The 12939-nt window shown below is 36.3% G+C and overlaps 1 non-coding gene across 1 annotated transcript; it reads left to right on the top strand.

Moving 5' to 3' along the window:
* The first annotated feature begins 11962 nt into the window (after positions 1-11962).
* Positions 11963-12055, top strand: TRNAY-GUA (transfer RNA tyrosine (anticodon GUA)). Its single transcript has 2 exons — positions 11963-11999; positions 12020-12055. It is a non-coding gene; the product is annotated as a tRNA-Tyr (tRNA).
* Positions 12056-12939: the final 884 nt, after the last annotated feature.

Genomic DNA, 12939 nt, shown 5'->3' with positions numbered 1-12939 from the left:
TCTCATTCCAGAAAATTCTTTCAGTATCTTTCCATTTGCTTTAATAGTTTTCCTGTGCCTAAACAGCATAATTTTCGGATCTCAATCTGGTATATTTAACATCTTTTCACGAATGATTATGTATTATATAGTAATACTTGTTAACGGCAATGATAAAAGCAGTTGTTAGGTATTCAATAAAATGTTAAGAAACCTATGTACATTTCTTTTCTATTTTCGAATAAGGGAGAGTTTTGAATGATTTGAATTTTGTTTGAAAGAGTCACCTTCTCTCTTCTTTTCTTCTGTGAACTGAAGGCCAGAAATTTTAGGTGGGTCTAAATGAGAAGAATTGTTTTACCTAGCTAAATTTCGGGAAGTTGTGGGATACTGTATTTTGGCATAAATTCAACATATCTCTTTATGATATTTATTTTAACGAAAGTGACATATTAATATCCGGGTATTGAAATAGCATGTTCAGAAGCGTATAACAAGCGGTGATACGATTGTACTACCCATTTTTACCACATGACACTTTACATTATATCTTTATCGCAATCAACATTCGCTTGTATTGAGACACGAAAGAGCTATTTTCAAAAGGCAACAGGGAAAGTGAGGACATCGGCGCAAGCTTCTTGCAGTTGATTTCGGAAACTTTAAAAAAACACTGAGAACATTCCCCAAGAAGTGATCTCCTTTACATGAAAGAGAAACACAAAATATTTGGAAGAAATCTAGCTTGTTCTCTATTACGTAATCATCCAAAACCACATGTGTATCTCTACAATCTTGCGAGTAAAGTGTTAGATATGTTCAAAAGTGTATTCAAAATAGAGGCACGGTTGTATTGCCCCGTAGTGGGCATCTTGATTCTTTGAACTTTATACCAAATTATAACGATCAACATCTGCTTATATTGAGGCAAGAGGAAGTTATACTGAAACACAACGTGAGTTGAGAACATCGATGCAACATTATTTCAAGTCGCCCAACGCATCACTAAAAGAAATCTGAGAATGTTTGAACGTAAGGAATATACATTCCACGAAAGCGAATGGCCGAAAACAGGACTATTTGCAGTTTGGTCTCCAGACCGAGATCGACAGTCAATTAGCTTTTACAAACCGCATATTCAGATACAAACCGTATATATTTTAATGATTATACACGGTGTTGAAATAATAATAATAATAATAATAATAATAATAATAATAATAATAATAATAATAATAATAATAATAATAATAATAAAAGTTAATACTTGCCTTGAAATTTGGCAAGACTTACTTAAAAGTAGATATTTCGGGGAAAGGGTTCCGTAACTTCAAGACACACCTCTGCAACTACCAACATTTTAAACTAGAGCGTCCCATTGAAGTTTCATGTAGGAAGTATTCTACTGTATGTTTTAAGGAAAATAACTGTAATAAATATAACTGAATATCACGCAACAGTAAGGCATATAATATACTAATTTTTAGGATATGCAGAGGTAAATATAAAACCTTTGCTACAAAAATACCTACACAGAGCATAATTCAATGAGCTCTGAAATACAATGTAAGGAAATAGCCTATGAGATTCAGTCTACAGAGCAATTGTTAGTTAAAGAATGGACATACACTATTTCAAGAATCGGGACAAGACAAGAAATATTTACGATACTTTTCGTCTCGTCTCGATTCTCATCTCCAAAGAGAGACGAAAATTTTGAGTTAGCCTTGACCCGTCTCGAATGTAAAATGTTAATTCTCAAGTTATTTTATTCGTTTTAGAAACGAGATGAGAAACTCCTCTTCTCGTGAGCAACATTAAACCAAACCGAAATATTCTTTCCAAATGTCACGTTTCTGCTTGTAATGGTATGACCTGAGCGATAATTAGCTCCTAGCTTTTAATCTTCTACGAGATAATAATAATTATTATTAGTTTATAATTATTACTATTATTATTCCTGAAGATTTGATAGTTCAAGTATTGAAACATCCGAGTATTCAAATATCTGAATATATTTGGTCTAGGAATTAATTCGTGCGGTTGGTACGCACACATTGAAGCTGTAGTACAAACACAAAATACATAAATACCTTAAGAAAAATATTGTCCATCGCTAGCCACCACTTTCGCCCATCTGTCAGGCAATGTACGGATTCCGTGGCGAAAGAAGTCCTCATCCTTGGAAGCCATCCAGTCAGAGACCCATGTTTCGATATCTTCTGAAGAAGTAAACCGCTGTCCAATCAAATCGTTGTTCATGCAATCGAACAAGTAGTAGTCCGAAGGAGCAACGTCTGTTGAATACGGCGGGTGGGGTAAAACTTCCCATCCGACATTTTCTAAATAGGTTTTGACCGGTTTTGCGACATGTGGGCGAGCGTTATCATGTTGAACAAAAAGTTTATCATGTCTGTTCTCCCATTCTGGTCGTGTTTTGGCCAGAGCTTGCTTCAAACGCATTAATTTTCGTCGATAACGTTCTCCATTCATAGTTTCACCCGGTTGCAGCAGCTCATAGTACACCACACCTTTCATATCCCACCATATGCACAGCATAACCTTTGCACAGTGAATATCTCGTTTTGGTTGTGATGGACCTGGTTCACCTGGTTTCACCCAGGCCTTTTTTCGTTTAGGGTTCTCGTAATGGACCCACTTCTCATCACCCGTAATAATTCGATGCAGAAACCCCTTTCTGCTCTGTCGTTGAAGCAGCAATTCGCAAATGGTTTTTCGTCTTTCAACGTCTCTGTCTTTCAATTCATGTGGAACCCAATGTGACATCTTTTGAATCATTCCCATAGCTTTCAAGCGTTTGGAGACTGTTTGTTTGATCAACGCCTAATGCTGCTGCAAGTTGTTCCTGCGTTTGACACGAACCCTGCTCGAGCAATGCTGTCAATTCTTCGTCTTGAAATTTTTTTGGCTGTCCAGCTCGCTCTTGGTCTGCCAAGCCGAAATCACCACTTCTAAACCGTGCAAACCACTTCTGACACGTTCGCTCAGCTAGAGCATGGTCAGCGTACACTTCCACCAAAATACGATGACTTTCAGTCGCACTTTTCTGCATGTTAAAGTAATGCAGCAGGACACCCCCCAAAAACACTTTATCAGGCACAAATTGCGCCATGTTCACTTAACTACAAACTGGTGTTGTTGACGCTTTAATCCACTGCCCTATACTACGAACGATACTCGATGACAGGGGTTTGCAACACATGTGTGGATACACGGAACTGTGGGACGCTCCGTTCGTTGCGCCATCTCTTGTCCACCCGCACGAATTAATTCCTAGACAAAATAATAAAACGTATGTTATCGCCGATCAATCGCCATCAAAAATCCTAAAGTAAAAAAAATAATAATTGCAACGTGCATTCGCACAAGGACCTTGACCACTGCACCGCGATCGCTACGCAGTAAACGATTCGTTTTTAGTCTGGTTACGTTAGGTTTCTTTGTCACCGCTTGCAAACTTGTATGTTATATTTCTTCGATTCAAAATGTCTTTTGTATTTCTTTTATGATGTTGGCAAAGTTTACATTAATAACTTGAGATTTTCTTAAACCGTTGGGTCACAACTTTGTTTTTTCTCCACACGAAACTACAAATATGACAGATTGAATTCTCATACTCTCTATTTCTTTCAAAGCAGTCGCCATTACCTAGTCAAACACTTATTTCCGCCACGACTCATATTAACTAAAATAAATTCATTTTTCGGAAGCGGAACTTTCACTTTCCGGATTTCGGAAAATTATGGAATTCAGTTAAACTGCGGAATTCAGAAGAATTTCGGAAGTCGGAAAGAATCCGGAATTTACAAAAATTCCGGAGTTGAGAAAAACTCCGGATTTTGAAAAAATCCGGATTTTTCCGAATTCCGGAATGTTAACGAAATCAGAAATTTCTAAATTCCGGATTTTTCCAAATTGCAAAAAAAGGAATTTTTCGAATTCCGGAATTTGTGCAGTTTTACTTTCGGGAGTCCGAAAAGTAATAATTCCGGAATTGGCTATCCCTAGTTTATACACAACCTTTCAGAACACTAAGCTAGTAGCTGTCTACAAACAAACAAGTAATGCGAAGCATTTTGTATCCTGCAATACGTCATGTATTAAAATCCGACAGCAGTTTCAGTATCTAACCAGAAATTGCATATATCTAGCTACTGGAAACTGCGGTATGAAGAATTGTATTGTGTCTTGTCTTTTTGTGTCTTATGCAACCCTGCAAACCACTGAATATCTAAACGGTTTTCGTTAAATCCAAGTTGTAGTACTCACAGTTACATTTATTTGTGTCTATATGATCGTGTTACTAAAGCTTACTATATGATTGCGTTAGTAAGTCTTTCTCTCCTCTCCCGTAAAGTTGTGATACGATCTACTACAGAATAAAGAACCAATTATCAATTTAACCAAGTTGTTGTATTACTACACATCTTCTTCCGTCTCTGTAAACTCTGGTCGATCTCGTTGACACGACATATTTACTTTTTTATACCCCTTTCTTCGTTTACTGAACTAAACAGTAACTATTCTGAAATATACTACTGCGCATGCCTCGTAGATAAATATTTCTGATGCCAATAGTTTCCGTTTTGTCCAAAGAATGTTCTTTTTCTTATTCCCAGCATGACCCTTTTATTACATTATATGAAGAGCATATAGGTCTAAATACCTCATGTATTACATAGAATGTAGGTTTAACTCTTCCAGCAAAGAAGAAACATGTGATCATGATATACAACCCACAGAAGTGATAGCTGGCAATACAGTGATCGTAATCCCTAATGACACAGGAAGCGAGCGGTGCCCTACCCGCTGGTCTAATGGCTAGAACGTGCGCCTTTGGTGTATGGTGTCCCGGGATCGATTCCCGGCGGGAGAACATCTATGATTTTTAACTGTTCTCGATGTTTCTGTGTTTGTGTCCTTGTCGTTATGTTATTAGAAAAAAGCAAGTTACACGAGTGAAGCAAGTAAAATTAGCAAAAAGTAAGTTACTGAAACACGTTCGGTGAGTCAGTTAAAAAAAGTCGACAAAGCACTGGCTTTTCCCGCCGTCCATGAGAGTTCGAATCTATCTCGGCTTGATTTTTTATCCATTTTAGAGAAAGTATTATTCCTTTTCGCTACAGGTAGTCACTCTTTTCGTATTCTTGGCTGTCGTTCACAGTTGAACTAACTGGCTATTCTTATTCTTTCTACGAATGATGGACCTTCTCTTTGACTTCATGTCAAACATGTATACGTAATGAAAAGGCGCTGTCGATAATAATAATAATAATAATAATGATATGAAATATTACTAGCTAACTCGTGTGTGTATTTCGACAATATAATTTTATATTATTATGTGGAAATAAGTAACGCTGGCCGGCGCCCCCCTAATTTTTTTCGATCCGCCTTATGGGTCCACGGTGTCCAACGTTGGTCCCATCTCACTATCATTTCATGTTCTCTCGATATAAGTTATCGACCTTTTGCATAAAGAGTGCTCTGCCGTGGCCCCATGACTACCCATGACAATAACTCTTCGTTCATTTTGCATTGAAATCGCTTATTTTTCTTAGTACTATGAGTGCATACTGTCCAACGTTGCTCCCATCACTCTACAATTTCCCGTTCTCTCGTTATAAATTGCTAATATTTTGTTTGTAAGGAAGATATGCGTTACAATCATTACGTTTGAAGAAGAATTGAGGAATATATTACCTTGCCACAAACAACACCTTTATTATTATTATTATTATTATTATTATTATTATTATTATTATTATTATTATTATTATTATTATTATTATTATTATTATTATTATTATTTTACTTACCACTAATGTTGCCTACCTTTATTTGCAATGCAATGTGTTACTAAAAAGCAAATCAAATAACACTCCTCGTCATTCACGCTCCCGAACTCGAAATACATGATTTACAGTTCTCTGTGTCAGGGGGAAGCACATTTATTATATCATTCTTTCAAATAACACGTTTCACAAGTTACTTCACTTTCAATGTGTAATTCCATATCATCACTAATAATCACCTTGTTCCGATAGGAAAATATCCTCCCCTCCTGCAAAAAAAAAAACCTGACCGTGGCGAAAGGGCGTGAACCTTCTTTAGGCGATTAATCGGATCCAATATTTCAATAAGTCCCTGCACACAAATATTTCAGTAAAAGGGGAAACGTTATTCAAACTTTCTGAATACCTATTTATGGGCAAAATTTGGTTCCCTTGCAATTTTTTAAGAGTTTGAAGGGCCGCAATTTTGAACATTTTCATCTGATTATTCTGGTTAACGAACTCATCAAGATATTTCAACAATTAATGTTTGTGCCAAGTTTCGTCTGAATCCGCTGAAAATTAGGGTGGTTACGGCATTCACAAATAGCGTTGTATATATACAGATAGATAGATAAATAGACACACAGAGGGAGAGAGAAAAAGTGTTTTGCTCCCTTCTCGCACCTGTGGGGGGTCAGAGCTAAACCGGGCCCCTTTGCAAAACGTATTGACCAGCCTAACCTAAACACAAGCCTCTTACTTGCTAACGTAGAAACGTGGTCGGGAAGTGTAAGGCATGTAGAAATTGTATTTTTATTAACCATGAGTATGGTCCACTTCCATGTTTTTCTTTTTACTTTTTGCAGCTACTTCGGAACGTTCAATTTTTATTCTTCACTAATTGCAAATGGCGTTTACATTCGAACTATGAGGAATTTTGGTGGCATTTGTTCGGATATTCTTCTCTTTCGAAATGAAGAAAAGAATAAAAGCAATACGCAAAGACAAAAAGTAGTATCAGTACTAAACATTACCAATAATAATTGCTACGAAAAACTCTCTTACCATCTGTCATGAGCTGTATGTATTATTAACAAAAATTTTTAAAAAAAATCCTTGCCGAGGATTCGGACTGGCGACCTCTACGTTTGTAAGCCAGCACCTTAACCACTACACCAAGATCATGGCGTGTTGAACATTTAGTTCTCGGCGTATTTGTTGTATTTGTATTTTATGTTCCCACTTCGACAATTTTTACTCTTTTTTCTAAGTTTAACAGCTATTTCTGACTTTCTCTTTCGGTGTCGTCCTTTATTTACACTATGCACTATTCGTATTCACAGCTTGTGCCCCTCTGCAATGTCTTATTCAGATTAGACTCTTATTTTTGCCCCTCAGTATACATTTGATTGATTTAATTCTCATACTCTCCACGGATGGAGCGCAGGAATGCCAGACTCGAAAAATAGGTGTACATTTACTTTCCTGACAGATAATACTTGGGGAACGTGCCTAGTGTGTTCTTGGTATATTCCCCATTCCGTAAGCGCCAATGAACCACAAATTTACTTCCCCAAAATATGTTAAATCGCCTATATGCGTAATGTGTTTACATTAAGATGAGTCTAAACAACACCTTACACAAGTAAGAGAAATGCAGAGCTACCCTAGGGTGGACGTGAATCTCCAACCTTTGGATTCCTAGCCGCAAGCTCTTCCGACTTGGCCACAGAGGCGATAAAGAGAACATCGCTTGTAGAGGGATAAAATATTGAGGTGCTTTGCATTCGCCTAATCAGAGTGCTCCTTTACTCACATATATTCGACGATAATCGTTTGGGAACAGATAAAATCTACTCGCCATGTAGTTTTATAACAAATTGACGAGTGTCTATTTACTTTATTTCATGGTTCTTCCATATTCACTTCCAAATGATCGGCGACAGTTGTCATCTAATAAAGTTGATGCGTTTTTTGCTTCTAGTACACAATAGCTTAGAAAAAGAAGCAACAAATGCATCAAATGTGGGAGATGAATTTAGAACACCTAAATGGCGAATGCCTAGCACATCTTCTGCTGTTAGGGTATCAGAAACAATATGTACCTTAAGGACGTGTACCTAGAACATGACAGATATATGTCCCAAGTGACGACATAGAAACAAATGACTGTTAGAGTGCGAAACAGAGCCAGGTATATAAATGCTATATTTGTGGAACATAGTCGCAAATATTAATTAGGTGTAACAAGTACCTAAAACTGTAGGTAGCTAAAGTACGTACTTAGCACATGAATATTGCATAAGGCAAGTGTCGGATACCTAAAAAGTAGCTGGGACACGTAAGTGGCCTACCACATCTTGTGCTGTTAGGGTAGTAAGATACATAAATGTCAGTTTTCTTTTAAAATTATACTAACAATTTATTATTATTATTATTATTATTATTATTATTATTATTATTATTATTATTATTATTATTATTATTATTACTATTAACGCAAATGGTAATTATTGTAATATTAGTATCTGTTGCTCCACACAATAAATGTTGAACGGAACTGAATTGTTGATTTTTTCTTTCGCAGTAGATAGCTAGAGCAACTATTTCACCTGAATTCATAAATGAAATCCATCCGTTAACATCTTAACGAGAACGGTGACTTGTGTATCCGTTAGCTCACAAGATAACTCTTGAACGAAATCGATTTTTGAATTCTGCTTTTTGCGATAGATAGCTAGAGCAATTATCTCGGCCGAGTTTGCTAATGGAGTCAAGCCGTTAACAACTTAACGAATAACGGCGACTTACGTCGGTCCGTTAGCCCACAAGATAACTCTTGAACAACACCGAATTTTTAAATTCTGTTTTGTTTTCACAGTAGATAGCTGGAGTGATTATGACGACCAAGTTTTTAATGGGGTCAATCCATTAACATTTTTAACGGGTAACGGTGACTTATATCCACTCGTTAGTCCATACGATAACTTTTCAATGTAAACAAATTTTTTAACTTCTGTCTTTTGCAATAGGTAACTAGAGCGATTATCTCGACCAAGTTATTTAATTAAGTACATCCGTTAATATCTTCACGGGTAACGCTGCTTTCACCAGGTCCCATTTTCTACTATTGAAACAAAAGTAGCAGAAGTTACATATCTCGCCGTTAGATGGCAGCAAACATCATCCAGTGGTTGGCATCTACCGGACGGCATTGAACATCTAGTGCGTGGTCCTTATTACTGTTTACCACACTTTATCATCATCATCATCATTGTTATTATTATTATTATTATTATTATTATTATTATTATTATTATTATTATTATTATTATTATTATACAGGGGTGTTGTACGGAAACTGTGAGATATAAAAGGAGTGAGGTGCCGAACCAAAAACTTTGGAATCTGATGCTACTGAACGTTTCACAGAGATACGGACATCTTAATGCCTGTAGATCGATATGATAATGATACGAGTAACAGAACAGCGAAGATAGTACGAGAAATGTAATATCAATCTGATTCGTATGTGTTGATTTTCGTTATCGGGAAACGTTGATAAGAATTAATTCCGTATGAAGAATGAGTGGACCCAGAAATATAAATTATTTGTTTAGTCAAGCTTAGTGAAGCTATAAATTTCAGGACGACTTTATCTCAATGAAAGTATTTTCACAGTACACGTTGTCACGGAAACGCCTCACATTACGTCCGGATATTGCAAGATGGGTGGATTGACGGCCTTGCTTTGATATCAGCACCATTTCTTATCCACATTATTACCTTCATCCTGTCAAATGCACTTGATATCTTCACTCTTGTAGGTATGTATCGTTTTCAAATATTCTGCTTATGTTTTCTTTTAAATTTTCTTTGGTACTTAAATATTTCAATGTTAGCATGGTATCTCGCTACGCACTCCGATAATATTATTCCAGTGACAGAAGTAGAAAAGGCAATAGCCTTATTATAATTTCTAGAAGTAATTTCTCTTAGTAGCTCTAGCGATAGAGTGCCTAGGAGGCAAAAGGAGTAGAGTTGCTTACAACAAAAGATTTCAGTACCTGAGAGCATGAAATGCGTTAAGTCCCATTTTGACGAAAATGAGTTAAAACCAGTATTGAATATCTTTCGGAGATCTCCAACGAATTGTTGTTTGCATTTTGTTCTATACGGGTTGCTAACGTAATTGACCAAGTATATAATGTGGTATGCCCAATATATATTCAATGCTTAAGTAAGTGTTTTCGCTGTTTTTTTGGAAAACATGGATTTGTGACTTACGCACTTCATGCTCTCAGGTATAGATTTAAGGCTGTCTCGTCTCGAAAAGCATCGTGAAAAAACAAATCTCTTTTTTGAAAGTGTATCTGTTTTTACTGGAAGAACTATCTCGTCTCGTATCTATCTATCAATCCTTGAGATGAAACGGAGTTCAAGTTGAAACAAATGCACTTTCCGACACAAGACACTTTTACCAGTGATCGAATTGGCCGGTATAAGCCGGTATGACGTATGGTATACTGGTAGTAAACTAAGAAGACAAAATTCATACCAACAGTAAAAATGTTAAAATAGGCTCTATTATATTGAAGCGTACAGTATACTTAAGCCGGGTCTATGCACTCAAACGTATTGGTAGTACGTAATTTAGACATCCTCTATTATAGTCTCGTAGGCACATATATGTAGTCTCGAGTTCAACTTCTGCTGGAGTCACCAAATTGAGACATAATGAACTAGTGACTAGAAAAAGAAAATTATTGGTTCCAAATAGTTACATACTGACCAAGTTTAATGTGATTGAACGTACGCATATTTGACTCTATTGAACACTAAATTCATGCCAAAAACCGTTTCTCGGTGTATCGTATATACGACTGTTTTCACTCTTTGGAAATCTAGATTGAAACCATAAGTTGCTGTGGATTTAAACCAATTATTCTGGTTTCAGTACAATTATAAGACCAGAGTACCCTTTGGAATCTGAATCCACATCGAAAAATCGTTTCTCGCTAACTATTTCGGTTTTTGATCCATGCTGATCAACGTTGAAACCAAGAAAGATAAGTTTCTGCCACTTGTAGTGACAAAATAGGGAAAAGAAAGGAGGTGAACGATAGGTCTTGTGATTTTTCTTCCGAAACGCACTTACGTCTAATGTGTGGGGTCCCAAGTTCGAACCTAGGTGGACAACATATTGTCTGTGGGGTTTCCCTCGGTACTTCCGTTTCCTCCCACATTTTCATTCCACCGTTTCTTCCATCATCATTCATTTACTTCTTAATTTTTCAATCATCGTCTTTCTTCTTAACCTAAATGGTATAATTATGGAACGTTAAATTGAAAGATTTCGTTTTTTATTATTATTATTATTTTCAAGACTTCCAGTTATGTTGAGACTTCTCATAGGCTGACTTTTCTTCTGTCTCGTCTCGAAAAAAGAGAAAAAAAGACGTGAGGGTTCCCCAAATAGTGTATCTAGTCGTGAGCAAACAAATCCTACGGCCAGCATCGCGTTACATGAAAATGCCAACATCACAAAATCAATCTACAAAACACGGAGACTTAGATGGGAAAAATCTTTTTATGAGTAGTAATTCTCTTTAATCAGGTTTCAATGAACCAGGATTGGACGAAAAACGAATTCATGTTTCGCCGAAGATACGTGATTACCCAGGTGAGCGATAGTTAGAGGCATTCGGCCAGGGGTGGGATTTAAAGCTCCAGAGGGAAGCAGTTGCCCCCCTTCCCTTTGAGCTTGACGTTTGTATACATTTTAATCCATAAGGTAATAATATCCCATGAAAAAAATGAAAATATAGAAAATATACCAACATCTAGGGTTTTTCTCCCTCCGCAAGCAAAATCTGAAATTACGCTGCTGCATTCGACGAAACAAGAGTATACCAGAGCCACCGCATCACTAGTTACCTTCTATGAATAACATTGACATTCAGTCAATAAAGTTATTTATTTGTATCATTCGTAAATACAGATAGTACAATGCAATCTTACACAGTAGCTTTGTACAAACAATGAAACGGTTGCTTCATTCATATTGCAATGATAATTACGTAAGTAACGTAAAAAAAAAAAAAAACAACATCACGAGAATCGAGGCAGAAAAATATAATTGAGTTGAATAGTATCTTACCTTGTTTTCACATTCGCAACCAATTCCTCTGGTAGCTCAGTTGGTAGAGCGGTGGACTGTAGTGAGAGAAAATAATTCAGTAATCCATAGGTCGCTGGTTCAAATCCGGCCCGGAGGATACATTTTTTTATATTAAAACACCAAAATTTGTGTTGAAGATATCATATCCTGTATTTTGATCCAATTTCTCTTTAGTGTAGGCCATAATCTCCTGAATATTGTAAATTAACCTGAATTTATCGGAAACTTATACCCAATGTAAAAACCTGTTGTTCTGTTAAAGACAAATATTAATTGTTTCTGCTGACCAAATGAGTTGAGTTGAGTTGAGCTGATTTTGAGTTTAACGTTCTTTTCAGCAGCGAGGCTATATGAGACGTGGACCTACTGATTAACGTGGAATCCGAACCACATGAGCTCCCGCCGGGAATCGAACCCAGGTCTCCCATGCTGACTAAATGCTAGTAATAGAATACCCTAGACTCACATATACATTGTATTTTTGTGAAACTTGGTAGTTAAATATTTGCATTCATAAAATGATCGTACTATTAATCGAATTTTCCAAGTATTTAATTTAAAGCTTATCCTGGATTTCTACTGAGCAAACTTTCTACATTATTCAAAGTAATTACCTATATTGGTCTTTAGCGAGTTTTATTTAAGTTCTTAATGAGTCGATTTCAATTGAAAACACATTTTGATTAGAAACGATAGTAATATAATTGCAAATTATTTTGTAATATTAATTAGGGAAGACCGGGGTATTCACGAACACTTCAGCTTTAATTATAAATAACTCTTTTGTTTTTGCAGATACAATTAAGATTTCTTGTGTATAGAAAACTTGGAGTTTTTCCTGTTTGCTAAAGTGCAGAGGAAAGTCAAAAGTATAATTTTTAACAAATCAGTGAGATATTTTAAAAATATACCTATGTTCGGGATTGCCCCAGTGGTCGGGGTAATCCCGAACATAATGTTTACTTTGAACTTTCCTTTACG

This window comes from Thermobia domestica, chromosome 15, assembly GCF_964235325.1.
Source record: "Thermobia domestica chromosome 15, izTheDome1.hap1.1, whole genome shotgun sequence".
In the NCBI taxonomy this organism is placed as follows: Eukaryota; Metazoa; Arthropoda; class Insecta; order Zygentoma; family Lepismatidae; genus Thermobia; species Thermobia domestica.
This window is presented reverse-complemented; position numbering and strand designations above follow the sequence as displayed.